Source organism: Meleagris gallopavo, chromosome 2, assembly GCF_000146605.3.
Source record: "Meleagris gallopavo isolate NT-WF06-2002-E0010 breed Aviagen turkey brand Nicholas breeding stock chromosome 2, Turkey_5.1, whole genome shotgun sequence".
Classification (NCBI taxonomy): Eukaryota; Metazoa; Chordata; class Aves; order Galliformes; family Phasianidae; genus Meleagris; species Meleagris gallopavo.
Genome location: NC_015012.2, coordinates 26,136,451 through 26,151,332, shown reverse-complemented (window position 1 = coordinate 26,151,332; position 14,882 = coordinate 26,136,451). Strand labels below are relative to the sequence as shown.

At 42.6% G+C, this 14,882-nt stretch overlaps 1 long non-coding RNA gene across 1 annotated transcript; it reads right to left on the bottom strand.

Moving 5' to 3' along the window:
• Positions 1-1,284: 1,284 nt before the first annotated feature.
• Positions 1,285-8,808, bottom strand: LOC109365934. Its single transcript, XR_002111826.2, has 3 exons — positions 8,707-8,808; positions 2,982-3,200; positions 1,285-2,859 (listed from the first exon to the last, which is right to left on the bottom strand). It is a non-coding gene; the product is annotated as an uncharacterized LOC109365934 (long non-coding RNA).
• Positions 8,809-14,882: the final 6,074 nt, after the last annotated feature.

The following is a 14,882-nucleotide window of genomic DNA, read 5'->3' as shown; positions in this document are numbered from 1 at the left end:
AAGGCCAAACTGCTGCTGCTGCTTCCTCTGAGCCTTGTTCTTATTTTTCTGTTCAAAGTATGGAGCAGGTGGGTTTAGTTCTTTGCTGAACTCCAGCAATTCTGAAATGCTCTGATCCATGGTCATTTCTGTGGATTGCTCTATTTGCTGGCAAATTGAAGCTGAGGCATCGGACTCTCTTCACTTGCTCTCAACTCTGCTCTAAAGTTGTCTTCTCTGTATTGGACTGGGCAGTACTTCTGTCCTGAATCTCTGTACTCAAGATACCATGGGGATCTGGAAACAATGCCTGACACAGTACTCAGTAACAAAGCTTCTGACCTTGCAAGAACCTGTTTGTTTGTTTTGGGGTGATGGTTAGAAGGCTGCTCAGGGCATGTACAGTGCCTACATAAACCTGTCACAAGGCAGAAAACAGCCAGCTCAAATCTGGGTTTCTTGCATTCATGCCTCAACACTTAAGGATTAAGTTCTTATTCTAAGGTTATGAGTTTGTGTTTGGTTTTTTTTTCCACAGAATTACAGGGGTGCAAGGGACCTCTGGAGGTCATCTAGTACAACCCTCCTGTATTTGTGAGTTGGATTTTACCACTGTATCATTTGCATCCAGTGTAGGGAAACCTGGGAAGAACCAGTAACATGGAGGTCCTGTCACCTTCCTTCCTTTCCTTCCAGGTTATTAACTTTACATCAGAAAGTATTTTCAGTTCTCTAGCTCCCAGGTTTGCGAGTAAGTAAATCAATCACATGCTAGAAAAACTGATGTATGTATTTCAGCACTGGAGTACACCTGTCACTCTTTTATACACTGCAACCGAAGTGCACTGCAGTCTCAAGTGGATTTCAGTGGTCTCAGCCCTCAGTGTCTTAACCATTTATGGGGTAGGTCTGGGTATAGTAATTTTTAAGGATATGTTCAGGTTCATCCCCATTTGATTAAGCATATGCTGAACTTGAATAAGAAGTAACTTGTGCTGAAATTTCAGCACACAATTTATCAGATGGGGAATGAAATGTAAATATCATTAGATAGCATCTCCACTCTGCATCCTGAAAAATAGGGCTCCTGGTGGCATGTAGCCTTGGTAGGTATTGTGGCAGTTACAGCATTTTCAGCCCAGAACTGTTTAAAATCCAGCTATTTTGAAGGCCAAAAAAAAAAAAGCCCAATACCCATTCAAGCACTGAAGTGCTTCATTTTATTCTAAGTTCTTTTGTACTGCCTGTTGGTATTCATAATTATAAACAGTCATGTAGTAAAAACTAATAGAAACCATTGCAAAATCAGGAACAGTCAACGTAGTACCTGAACTGACCATTATTCTTTCTTAAAAATCAGAGAAGGGCTTGGGTTGGAAAGGACCCCAAGGATCATCAAGTTCCATCCTGGTGGCCACCCACCTCCAGATCTGGTACAAGAACAAGTTGTCTGGGGCTCCATCCAACCCAGTCTTCAACATCTCCACAGTCTCTCAGGGCAGCCTGTTCCAGCACCTCACCACTCTCTGTGTGAAGAATTTCCCTGACATCCACTCTAAACCTTGCCTCCTTGAGCACAATCTATTTCATTCTGCTGTCTCAAGGGTTTCAAGCATTTACTTCATTCCAGTGAGCACTATGCAAATGAAGATTTTTCACTCCTAAAGCACACATGGATAGCTGAGATGCAAAACATACATAAACTGCCTTACGCCAGCTGTGGCATAGGAGTACTGTGTATGTCTAGCACATGTCTTCAATTCAAATCAGCTGTGCTCTCTGGATCAGCAGCTCAGGTGTTGATGCTAGTCCTGCCTTGGTCACTGCCCTGTCCACAGCAAAACCTGCTGAGCAGAATGTGTGCCTGCGCCTCTGCCCCTAAATGTAGGCAGAACCAGTGCGCTTCACACTGAAGCTGTAAAGGCACTGATTCCATTCTCCTCTTTCAACTTCAGTGTGGTAACCACAAATATGGGATAGTGCCTCTTCAGATGACTGCAGAAAGGCGTAATAAGCTCAGCTATTAACACCCTAACAATCAACAGTAACTTCATCTCAGCTGGTGTGTGATATCCTGTTACACTCATGACCGTTTATCCCCATGCCTGTGGCCTTAGTAGTACACGAGGGCATCAATCTTCTAAGCTCAGCTGTACTGCATGAAGTGTCTTTGTAATGGCCTCGAGGGCCCTGCTGAAAGGGAGGTCACACATGGGCTCCTGTTTACATGATTTTGGCCAAGGTGCATGAGGAAAGCTATTAAAGCCCTCAGCATTCTCCTCCTGTGACTTTTCAATCCTAAAGACAATTAATGGTGTGCATACTGAAAAGCAATCCATTTTGTTGCTGCTGTTAAACATCCCATAAAAATAGACAAGATAAAGAATACGGCTTTCTTACCTTCCATGGGTTTAAAAGGACTGAGAGCATCTGCCAAGTTCAGAGGAGGTACGGCTGGGATGAATTCAGCTCCAAGCTGAGCTGCGACCGTGTATTCACTTTAAAGCAGTAGCAGGTGAATTGACTGCATACTCTATCAGTGTGGCACAGGCATAATGTATAAAATTCCATTCTTGCTTAAATTACAATTGTATAAAATTTGATACGCCTTCAAGCTCTTGCCATACCAAGGCTGATCCTAATCACTTTGGTAGCAGCACTCTATCACATGACTCCTCTGGCTTCTGTAATACAGTTCCTGATTTACTGTGAGAGATGAAAATGAAGGCCACAGCAGCTCCATTTTAATTCTTCCTTCAGAATGTCATGTATGTCATTTATTCAATTGCCAGCTACACAAAGGCCATGCCAAGCAATGAGATAGCTGTGGTTCACCTCTGTGCATTCTGTACCTCACTGAATGACTCTCTAGTCATAGAACTTTCAGTTTGGAGGAAAAAAAAAAAAAGAGGGAAAAAAAAAAGTATTGTCACTCAAGAATGCTTAAGTAAGTTATTCTACTACTGGAGTATTACTTTAGGTGAAACAGCTGCTAAGTTTACCTGACTGAACTTGCTAAATCAGAAGTGTTGACACAGCCTCTTCTTCCAGCAGGACTAAGCAACAGCCATGCTGAGCAGCTGGAAAGCAGTAAAGTCTCCAATCACAAAATGAAGATTTGTCCTGACCCAAGTCAGGCACCTAAGGGGATGCCTTCATGTTCTTCTGTATGAGGCTTGGAACTTCTCCGTCCACTTCCAAGGCAGGTGCCAAGCTGTGAGCTGGGGAAGAAGTTGAGCAGCCACATTAGAGTAGCAGCAAGCCCGAGTAACCCAGCAGGATTACTGGGTCAGACTTGGCACTCTGCTCCTGGCCTGGAGTGGCTTACGTCCAGGAGGAACAGCTCAGCAGAACCAGTCTGCAAGAGCAGCAAGATGGCCACAATGCTGCCAGGTCCCAGCATCTGCCTTCCCATCTCCAGCAGGTTGAATCAGTGTGAACTGATTCTGGGGCTCTTAATTCCCCCATTCACATCACAGGGATCATAATCAACTTAGCACTGCGCACAAGAGCATTTCATTTTACCTATAGATACGGCATTATTATTACAATATCTGAACCCTTTTTTTGAACTACATAGCTGTGTTATTTGGAATCTTCCCTAAGGAGCAGAATTGAATTTTTTTTTTTTTAGGAAACATTTGTTCAGGGGTCTCTTAATCTCTCTGCAGCTGCCACTCAAGCCTGTCTGTGCTGCCATTTCTTACAATGCCACTAAACCTGGTGCCTTAATTACAGGGTGCCAGCTCTTGATTCTGTTATGAAATGAACACAGAAGCATCGGTGTTTTCTATTTTTGCTTGAAAATGATTCACAACATAGAACGTACTGTACTACAAAAAGGATGGAAGCAAACAGATGAGGAGACAGAGGCAAGGGCTCGCTGCTGTGATGCATGCATGTACCAGGCATTCTAAAAATGGCCTTCTTCATAATTAGCTAGAAAAAGCTCTAAACCATAAAAGGAAAACCATTGGTCTAACAGCCAGTGATGCCAGCAGGCTGCTTGAACTCAAGGAAGGTGATAATTCAAAGAGAGGTAACACGTCAAAGCTTGCTGGACATCCACTCAAGGCTACCTTCATTACCAGGCAACCCTTGGTGCCAGGCTTTGCTTTGAACAGAAAACGCATGATGTGCTTGAAAAAAGATATGCTCCAAATAGGACCGAGCACTGCTATTCTCTACCAGGTTGACTGTGGCAATGCTGTCCTGCATACAGCCCCTTGTCAAATCCAGGGCACATAAGGGATGCCTGAACAGCAGCTCTGTGGAGCTCAGGGGCTGCTGCCCACATATTCCCCATGGAACACGCTTGGCAGAGAGAAGGCTGTGAGTAGGCTGAGCTCTGGCAGATTGTTCTTCCCCCACCACAACTGAAAAATGAAAACAACACTGCTGAGAGCACTCAGCTGGATGTCATCTAAAATATGAAAATGTGGGTGTTGCTTCCCTGAGCGTGTTCTTGGGACCCTCTCATGCTTGGCATAGCCAGGCACACTTCAAGGATAACATACCGCTTGCAAGGACTTCTATGAACTCCAAAGGCATGGAAGTGCTGGCTAAGAGAGGTTTGCAGTGGACAGAAGTAGGGTGGGAACTTCAGCTAATGTTGATAAATTATAAATTTATATTTTTATATATAAAAATTATAAACAGATTAACACAAGCCTCCCAAGAGCCTTTGAGATACACTTACTCATGACTCTGGGAAAATATATGCACGAATGTAAGCATAGAAGCTCCTACTGGAACAGGCAATGTATTGCAGCTGCTGATACGCTGTTTGCTGTAAACCAGTATCAGCAAAGTTAATGCTTGTATACACTTAGTCCTTTGCCTGTCAGGAATTCATGCATAACTCAGCCATGGTCTTGGCAGTATGTCTCACAGTAGAAAGACCCTTTCCCCTTTTGGGGCTGGATCTATTTGCTAGCCAAGAATTTCACAGTACTGTTCACTCCTAGATACTAGGATGGAAATGAAAAGAGGAAATGAAATATTGCAAAGCAAGTTACCAATGCTGTATCTGTCACATCTAGAGTTCTAGAAGGAATGGTTTGGGCTGGAGGGACCTCAAAGCCCACCCAGCTCCAACCTCCTGCCATGGGCAGGGCTGCTCCCTACAGCCCTATCCAACCTGGCCTTAACACTTCCAGCAATGGGGCGCCCACTGCTTCTCTGGGCAACCCATGCCACTGTGTCATCATCCTCTGGGTAAAAAATTTTCTCCTAACACATGACCTAAATTTTCTCTTTAAAGCCATTTCTCTCTTTAAAGCCAAAGTTTAAAGCCATTCCCCTTGTCCTACCGCTATCTGCTTGCGTAAAAAGTCATCTTCCCTCCTGTTTGTAAGCTCCTTTTAGTTACTGGAAGGCCACAATGGGCTCTCTGGAACTTCCTCATCTCCCTACTGAACAAGCCCAACTACCTCAGCCTTTACTGAAAGGAGACACACTCCGGAAAAGTTTTGTTAAGAAATAAAATAAGCATTTGCACAGTTCTGCAATGTTTACTTGAAAGAATAGCGAAGGAGTGTATTGATACAAATTAACTGAGACACTCTGCCCTGTGATATACAGATGCTAAACTTTCATTTGAAAATCCTTTAGGATCTCATTAAGAGCTCTATGCCAGGCTGCCTGTTGCTGTAGGAGAGCCATTCTGAATAAACAACTTAAATGAGTTACAGGTGCATCTGTTTCACAGTAATTTGCAACAAGTTATGTGTAGCACCCTTTAAAAATTGTACTTCCAGCCTTGGAATTTCAGCCTGAATCTGGTATGCTATAGTGTCAGATGGGATCTGTTTGGCTGCTGTTTTGTAGAACAGCCTCACACTTTCTATTTATTTTGCTGCGTAATTGTTCCGTGCCTTCTCAGCTGACCTCAAGCTAGCAACTAGTTATAAACAGCATCCATATGGAGGGTTTTGGTTGTGAACCCCCCGTAATCTCATAAGCAACTGCTCCACTTCTAAATCTCATCATAACAATGACGACACAAAGCGAAGCCTCGGCGCAGTGCTGCTGTCTGCAGGGGCTCACTTTTCAATTTCATAAATTCACTGCAACATCCTGTGAATGGCTTAAAATACACTTCTAGTCAGGAAAAGGATTTTCAAGAAGCAAGGGCTCTGCGTTCTATATTAATTCTGAATATAAACATCATAATATACACAAGTCTTACTTCCCAGTTGGTATAGTCATGAGAAAGCTCTGTGCTACGAACAGTTTCACATCTATTGCTGAATGTCAGCTTCTTGATGTACAAGAATACTTTGTCATATTTTACATTGCCAATATGAATTCCATTTTAAAACAGGAAAGACTTTCAATATTCATAATCCCAATAGTTTGCAACTGTCAAGATTAACGGCTCCTGTTTCTTTTGGGGTACTTGGACCTCCTGGACACGCTGGGAAAAGCCTTTCCTATTAATCACCTTTGCTTTGCCATTCATCCCCAGGACAGATTTGCCACACTTGCATGTGAAGTAACCAACCTGGTAGTGGCAGTTACTCAAGGAATTTGCAACACTTTTTGTTTTAGCTCAGTGAGAAAGGCCACAGGCTTCCAACAGTTTGCTGAAGCTTTTCCCTTCCCCCTACTAATCACTAGCCTAATGTGGCATCTGAGTCAGGGAGTCAGAACCAATACAATCCCAGAAATGCACATCTCTACCGCTGCAGCGGGCTGCAGGCTCTATCCCTGGCATTTAGCATCCCTTCAATTTTCTGTAGTACAGTTATGTCTGTCATTCTAATAAAGCTTCTGCCTTGAGCACGCTTGTCTCTTTCTGTGAAGCTTTGATGGTTGTTTTATCTTGCAGTACTTGGACACAGCAGTATTGGTTTTACCACTTCAGTGACACGCTGACTCGTTTTGGATGGCATCCATGGTGGCCTTCCCCTGCTAGCTCATGTGCTTGCACTCCCCAGCTCATGTTTACAGGCATCTTGAAACTTCCCCAAGGGTTCTGTTATCAGTACTGGACAATGTTTTTACTCTTCCTCATTTCTAGAAGCAGAATTAATTTCCTCCCTGCGGCGTTTATCCAATCGGTCTTTTCTTTGACAGAACCAGTCCCATGTGGCACAGTGACCTCCAGCCAAGAGGATTCCTCTCATCCTCTTCCCAGGACACTCAGATCTGCCAGATGTCTATAGCAATATCTCTAGCAAGCAGTTAGGAGACACTGCAAGACTTTCTGCTTGTTTGGGACAAATCCATTTCAGTCAGCAGCTATGGAGAATGGTGTTCAGGACCTCGTACCTTATTTCCCCCCCCCTTCTGAAGCATACATAAGTATTATTAATCACCTGCAGTTGAATGCTTGTCCAGAATAATGACCCCTCAATGGGACAGTTGAACGCAATGAATGCAAAATGAGAATGGCAGAATTTGTAATGACTGGGTGAGGCATACGCTGGCCAGTTTGGTGGTTGGCACATCCCCTACCTACTACTGCAGCCATCTGAGATCAAAATTCTTGAGGAGCTAAGAGAAATCTATTAATAACATTCTAAGCACTGTGGCTAGGATCCAAGTAAGAAGATCCTCAATAAGGTATCTTTAGAGAAGCAAGATTATTTACTTCCCATCGGTATTATGCAAACTAATAATGTGCTTTTATACATAGTCTTTTATCGGTCACAGGTCAGCTGACTTTTCAGCTCTCCAAATGTTTCATTCATAAGCCTGCTGTCCTGTTTCATCTGTCACCTATCATGCTTTTCCTGTATTGCCTGTAGTCTTTAACCTCTATCCTGTCCAGTGTTGCAATTAACTTACCACCTGCTTTTTCAGGCAGACCAACTTTAATCTATCTGATCTCTTAAAGTTATTGACACAAGAAAATCTGTATCATGAAAGCTAGCTAATAAATAAGAAAGAAATCCAGTAAGATCCCTTTTGTAAAAATATCTTGTTTTGTAATTACTATATCTCAAACATTCTTACATGGTCTTCACGTACGGCCATGTAAGCTTCTCGCACTAGAGAACAGGACTTTTTGATGGTGCATTCAGATATTCAAGCTGATGAAGGCTAGTTCTTTGTTAGATTGGAAAGAAGGGACGTCATGCCATTTTTGCTGAGTATCTCATGACATTTTAGATTTTAATGGGGCTAATGGGGCTTACGGGGTTCGTGGATTGGTCTAGAGTCATCACCATTCTGCCACTAAGCAATTTCTTAACAGCTGTTCTTTCCTTTAGAAAGTTACTTATCAAGTGTCAAAATGCAATGGTTGGGTGAACTATCCTGTTATCTGTACAAACCCCAACTTCACAGTCCTTCCCAAAGACAAACAAAGCAAAGCACACATGAAAAATCAGAAGGCTCTGACTGCACAAAGGCTTCATTTTTATGCCTGACTACACCTGACGATCAAAAATAAGGGAGAGGGGAAATGAGAATTAATACATATACATTACCATGCCTAATGGTTATGAAATAGCTTAGACCAGAACACAGCTATTAAAGATCAACATTTTATTTCTGGATACAGATATGAAAGCCTTTTACTGAAGATCATAACTCAGAACTGACTTGCAGAAGTTGGTTTGTGTAAAGCTATAATACTATAGTGCGACAGAATGTATAGCATTAATAGCAGAAAGCACAATCCTAGGCCACAGCAAATTAGAACAAGGCCAAAGGCAACAACAATAAACACAAAAACAAAGGAAGAGGAGAAAGAAAAAAAAATAATGTTTAGCCTACCTTAAGAAGTCCTCAGACATACAAGAATCACCAGGGAGATACCCTTGCCTCCAGTGCCAACCCTTAAATGAGGCCTGGGATGAGGTGGATCCTGGCTCCACCCCTTCTGGTCAATCAGCTACATTGCATGCACCTGGGCTCCCCTGGGATGGCCCTGCCTTCCCACCAGGTGCTCAATCACTGGTTCAAGCCATGACTTAGCATTTCTGCTACAGTAATATACTAGGGTTATTTTAATCTATGTATTTTTCCTCTCCACAGAGTTACTACATATGTGTATATTTGTATATATTTAATTGCCGAGATCAACTTCCACACATGACTAGAAGTGCCTTTTCTAGATTTCATTTGATTGCAAAAAAATCTCACTTTCGGGCACTGGAACAGGTTGCCCAGAGATTGTGCAGTCCTCTTCTATGGAGACTTTAAAGACCTTCTGGATGCCTACCTGTGTGACCTATTGTAGGGTACCTGCTTTGGCAAGGGGGCTGAGCTCCATGATCTATTGAAGGTCCCTTCCAACCTCTGCAATTCTGCGATTCTGTGAAAACAAGAAAGGAATGCACAGGGGAAAACTTGAGTTACGGAGTAGTTTATTATGGTGACTGTGTCTGCAAACAAGTGATCTAGGTAGGACTTTCCTTTCGGGAGAAACATTTCTAATTAGTTCTCCTAGTAATTCTCCTTTCACCCTGAAATAACAGGGGATCCTTAAATAATGTGTGAGAGTTTTCTACTGGAGTCTAACAAGTCTAATAATATAAAGCCTTTAAGGTGACATCGGCAAATTTAAAAAAAAAAAAAAATTAGGGGCAGAATATAGTCCAATAATGAGATATCTGTGTGCAGTCCTGCTCTGATCCAGTCATTAAAAAAAGCTATGGGTTAAAAAGCTGTGAGGAAACGAGCAGAAAATTCTCGCCGAGTGCCACAGCAGCTCTTGCTGGCCAGGCAACAAGGCAGGAGGACTGTGATTGGAAAAGGATAGCAGGCAGCAATGTGCTCCGGGGACAGCAGGCATTTCCTTTCTGCAGGCTCTCACAGAATGTGAAGATGGTGCGGGGAGCAGAAAGCGAGGACTGTAGAGGCAAGAGGACTGTAGCTCTGCCATTCATAGAAAGGAAGGAAACCTGAGGCAAGTTGTTGTCCGCAGTGCTGTGAGCAGTTGTGTTTTTCTTTGATCCTGTATAAAAACATGAACTTATTTATCAGTCATTTGTTGTTCCTTTCCCCTGGTCTTTACTTGTTGGAGGGGAGCTGTGGCCTATCCTGGGAGTCATGGAAGGAGTTTTGATTTCCAGTATCCTGAGCGTTTGAAAAGGTAACAAAGGGAATGTGACTCATTTATGTTGCTAATGATACCTAAAGAAACAGTTTATCAGGAACAAGCTATTCTATGCAATCTGAATGCAGTCTAAACAGTGGTGAAATATTTAGAAATTACTCGATAGTGAGGCATTGTCAGATGATGGAATTCTCAGCTTCTTATTTACCTTATAGTATCCATATGTAATGCTTGGTAACGTATTTGCTGTAGTGTTGGCATGATTATCTGCATCAGTTACAACGAGTGTTCATTTATAATCAACTGTGATTGCAATACTGTTCCAAGGCATTGAATTATTCACAACAAGAAATGTCCCATTAATCAATCCCAGACACTAAAGGACAGGTTTTAAACAAGGCGTTTAGCTGCCCAGAGATGCTAATGATGTATTTAGGCCTTTTTAACATCCCAGTATACTGTGAGCAACCACATTTCTTCAAAAATCCCTGATTGTTCTGATATCATTACTTACAACTAGTTTCTTCCCGCTGTAAAATTTCTCGCATCAGGAGAAGTGTTGTAAACAGTATGGAGAGCTCAAAAACTAAGATGTTTTTGTAGAGAGCCAAGTGGGGATTAAAGAGACCCTAGAAGTGAAAAATAATTGTCTCCCTTTAGCTCTAAAAATAGTAATTTGTCACACACGTCAGAACGGTTTTCCTTAGTTGCATGCTCTCCCTGTTGGCTGCACCAAGGCATGCTGGGTGTGGAGCTCACCGTAAGGCCAGGCTGCTAGAAACTGAATGCATTAAACAAAAATCTCCATCAGCATCAGTGCTCATTCCTTGTTCTTGACTGGGGGGGCCACCTCGTAGTTTTTAAGAGCTGTTTGTTTAAAAACCTGGGTAGCAACAAGCAAAGTTTCAGTGCATCCAGATGATTCACATTGCAGCTATCAATGCTATTTCAAGCTTTGTATGTTAAAAAATACATTTATCTAACCCCACTCAGCTTTTACTGTTGATGGGCAACACAAGGTCCGTGAGTCACCCAAGGCACTCAATCACTGTGGCTAATAATGGGCAAAAACAGCTCCCCATGGCAGCAGTTGGGTAATGTTAATTTTAACCCGAGCCCGTTCTCTTCCATGATGTGCAAGCTATCTCCTGGTATCTCTGCCTCATGAATTACCCTGGTGACTACACTGTGAATGCAATACACGTTATCGTGAAATCCTGACTCCACCAAAGATGATGGCAAAGCACCCTTTGTGCTCAGAGAGGACAAGGTTTCTCCTGCAGCTCTGTCAGCTGGGAGAGAAGAGTAGTGAGGCCAGAGTCCTCACCAAGAGAGAGGGGTGAAATGTTGGCCAGCCTCCAGCAAGGAAGTGTTTGTCAATGTCTTCAAGGATCAAAGTTTGTGTTGCTTTATGCAATCTAGTTTTTATATGCCTTAGGCCAAATCCTGCTTTCAACCAAGCACTCCCACAAAGTCCATGGGAGTCCCAGTCCCTCGGTTTGGGAAAAATGAGGTAATGAAAGCAAAGCTTGTGACATGCAGGCCTCAGACATGCAGAGGTGTCAATCTTTTGTATAGTCAAGGAGGCTTGCGTGTGCTGGGGGCTTGCATTAATTTGGCAGGGTGATGCCGTGCAGAATTCCTGCTGCAGCTCGCTTGTGAGATCAGCTTGGTGGAGGTATGGCTCTGTTGACTTTTTTCACAGCAGAAATGCACGTCCAGGCAACAGGGCAGGAGATCCATGAGAAACTTTGAATTCAACAGGATACCCAGAATTTAGGTTCTGGGTAGGTCTTAGAAGTCTAATGCTAGACCTACAGATCTCTAACATTTTAGCTCATATCTTATTTAGGACATAGGGTTCTCATGCAAATTGCAGCCAGGAGGAAAGAATTGTAACATCTGCTCTGTTTTTATAGCTACTTCTCTAATAGATGGAGGCAAATCCATTTAACTAAGCTGTACAACATCATCACTTCTGCTTAATTATAAATCTGTTGCATATCATTCTGGTTTTTGAAAATGAATATGGATAAACAGACTTACCTCTAATTTATATTGATCTCTATCAAGAGATGAACAGATGATGAACTTAAAACATCCCGTTCTATTCCAGTGCATTTTCCATCTGTACAGAAATGGAAAAATGTTCGCTGTAATTAAGAACAAACCCTTCAAGGAAACAATTATGGGAGTAAGGAAAAAAAAAAAAAAAGAGCTAAAGAGCAAAATCATATGTGAGAAAATATTGTTCCATATTGCCAAGGTTGGCTGACACCAGAATAGAGAGGGTAGGAAATACGCATCTCAGTTTGAGTAACGGGTTCTGTTCTTCTTCTGGCAAAATGCCTAACGTTGAGCACGTTGCTTAATGTCTATGCTCTCTAGTTTTCTTGCCTCTTAAGCAGAGGCAGTAGCTCTCTAAAATGGATCTGAGAACATTTTAAAGGCAACTGGTTTGTTCTTATCCTGACACTGCATTAGTCAGAAAAAACAGTCATTCATCTTCCAAGTCTTCCACTAAATTGAGAGGCACATCTAGGGAAGTGTCAAAATCTGAACACTCAGCAAGAGAGAGACAGTGTGGCAAATGGGCTTCTCATAAACTGCAAAGGCTAAAGAGTGCTTCAGCCTTCACTCTCTGTAGGAAGAACCTGGCAGGTCTAGGCTTGTAAATATCACGGCACCTTGAAGTGGTATCTGGAAACTTCTGTCTGCCAGGAAGGCGCTGCGTGCAGGGAAGCAGAACTCCCCACTAGAATCGCAGAATTTTGATTGCAGCACAGTATGCAACTTGGTTGGCACTTGTGATTCCTGTAATCTGTTGCTCCATCTGACTAGGTTTGGAGAAAGAAAAGGTCTTTGGTTGCTCTACTTTTTACTCAGCATCACTTGCCTGATGCCATTTATCTTCTATGTAAAGTACCTTAAATGCATACAATTTGGTTAACACGATAACTGCGAGGATATATATCCACAGATGACAAATCTTGGTGACAATGGGATTGAGTTTAATTAGACGATGGTGAAAATGGAATGTAAATGAGGAGGGAGATAGTTCTCAGTTTATCAAGCATGAGCATCACAAAGATTTCCTTATCGAGCATCTCTTAATTCTCCTGGGGATTTGGATATTCAGCTAGCTCTGGGGCCAACCAGCAATATTCATCTGTACTCAGTGCCTCCGGATACCCTTTCTCTTTTATGAATGTTATTTAGAAAACCACTAAATGCAGCTCAGTGGTTCTTCCGCTGGAGACAAAAATGATCACAGGACATTTACTTCTGCCTTGGAGAAGAAAATGAGTACACATTTCTGTTTCTTTCTTAATTTCTGTAGCTGTAGGAGACCGTTAGCTTGTTTCAACAACCTATTCCAATGACACTCTGTTTTACAGCTCCGTAACATTCAAAATAACATGAAAAATGTAGATGTAGAAGTATTCTATGTAGGACTTTGCACATTTATAGCCGAGCAGTTTAAAAAGTAATTCAGTGTTACTTATTTGTGCTTGCTTACTTGCATTACTTTTCAGCTTGGATAATACCACTTAGATGGTTTATGATTATTTCATATTGAATTTCACTCCAGGCTCCCTCTGTATTAGCACAGGTCTTCAGTGATTGAGTGGTTGCAAATCCTGTGGGAGAAAGTTTATTTCTTTGTTAGAAGATGGAACTTCTTTAAGAACTGGTTTAAGTCACAGATGAATGATGATGGATCTTCACCAGTAGCATATAGGTCCTGGTGCTGTACTGCCTCAGCAACCCCAGCTCTGGCCTGGAGATCCTTTCAATGCCGAAGAGTTAAACCCTGGCCTCACCAGGTGCAGTCAAGAAAATAACTTTAAAAAAAAAAAAGCAAGTAGCTGATGTAAGAATTTGGCTTTACTGAATTAGCCAAGAGCCCAGGAGCCCCAGACAGGTGCATGGCTCTGCACAGAGGGTGATATGCTGTGAGCCCTCAGGTGCACAGTGCTCCACAGTCTGCCTGTGGTCCGCAAAGGAGATAACACATTTTTAAAAGCAGTATCCCCCCAGAAGTGGGAAATAATGGTTATTTGCCACGCTGTTCTTTCTTTCTGTTTTCTTTCTTCTTTCTGCTACTAAAGAAGGAACCATCTTGCCTTGTGTGCTCGTGTTCCTGTCCGAATCACCCAGCAGCGTGTCGCAGCAGCCTGAGGTTAGTCACCTGGGGTCACCCCTGGGAGAAACAATTGCAGAGGCTCATTTTGGGAAACATTTGCTAATACTAAGGAAGGTGACACTCTTACTGTAGAGGAACAACAGCTGGAAAGAAACACTTTAGGCACTGGGTCACTTGAGCATTGGTGCAAGCCCTTCAGGCGTTTGGGTCAGCCCAGCTGTGGTGGCATCTCCCAGCAATGCTGGCCATGGCTGCCAGAGCAGGTTAGGTGTGACAGCTGAGCTTCAGAGATTGTTCTGATAAGTTTAGATGTGAGAAAGGTGGACAAGATAGAAGGGAGATAGAGAGACCCAACTTTTAGTAAGGATATTCAGCTTCATTGCTTGACAGGAGAGGAAGAGTCTGAGAAGAACTACGACAACCTATGTAGATACTTGCAGATGTGCAGACCAGTCATAGTCTCTCCCACTCCTTGCTCCTTACATTTGTTAACATTTAAATTTGATCCATGGCAGCTGCAGGTTGCTGAAGCAGGCTTGACAGAAAGGAGAAAAGCATGTCACAGGACAGTTTCAAGGAAACTGCCCTAGATACCTACTCTCATTGAGTTTGTCAATGGCCAGCTTGTCTGTCATCTCAGCTCCCATCCTACGTCTCACACCCAGTCCTTTGCTTTGCAGTGATTTATGTCTGTGCTCCCCTTTAAGTCAATTAACTGGGAAAGAAAAAAAAAACCAAAAAAAA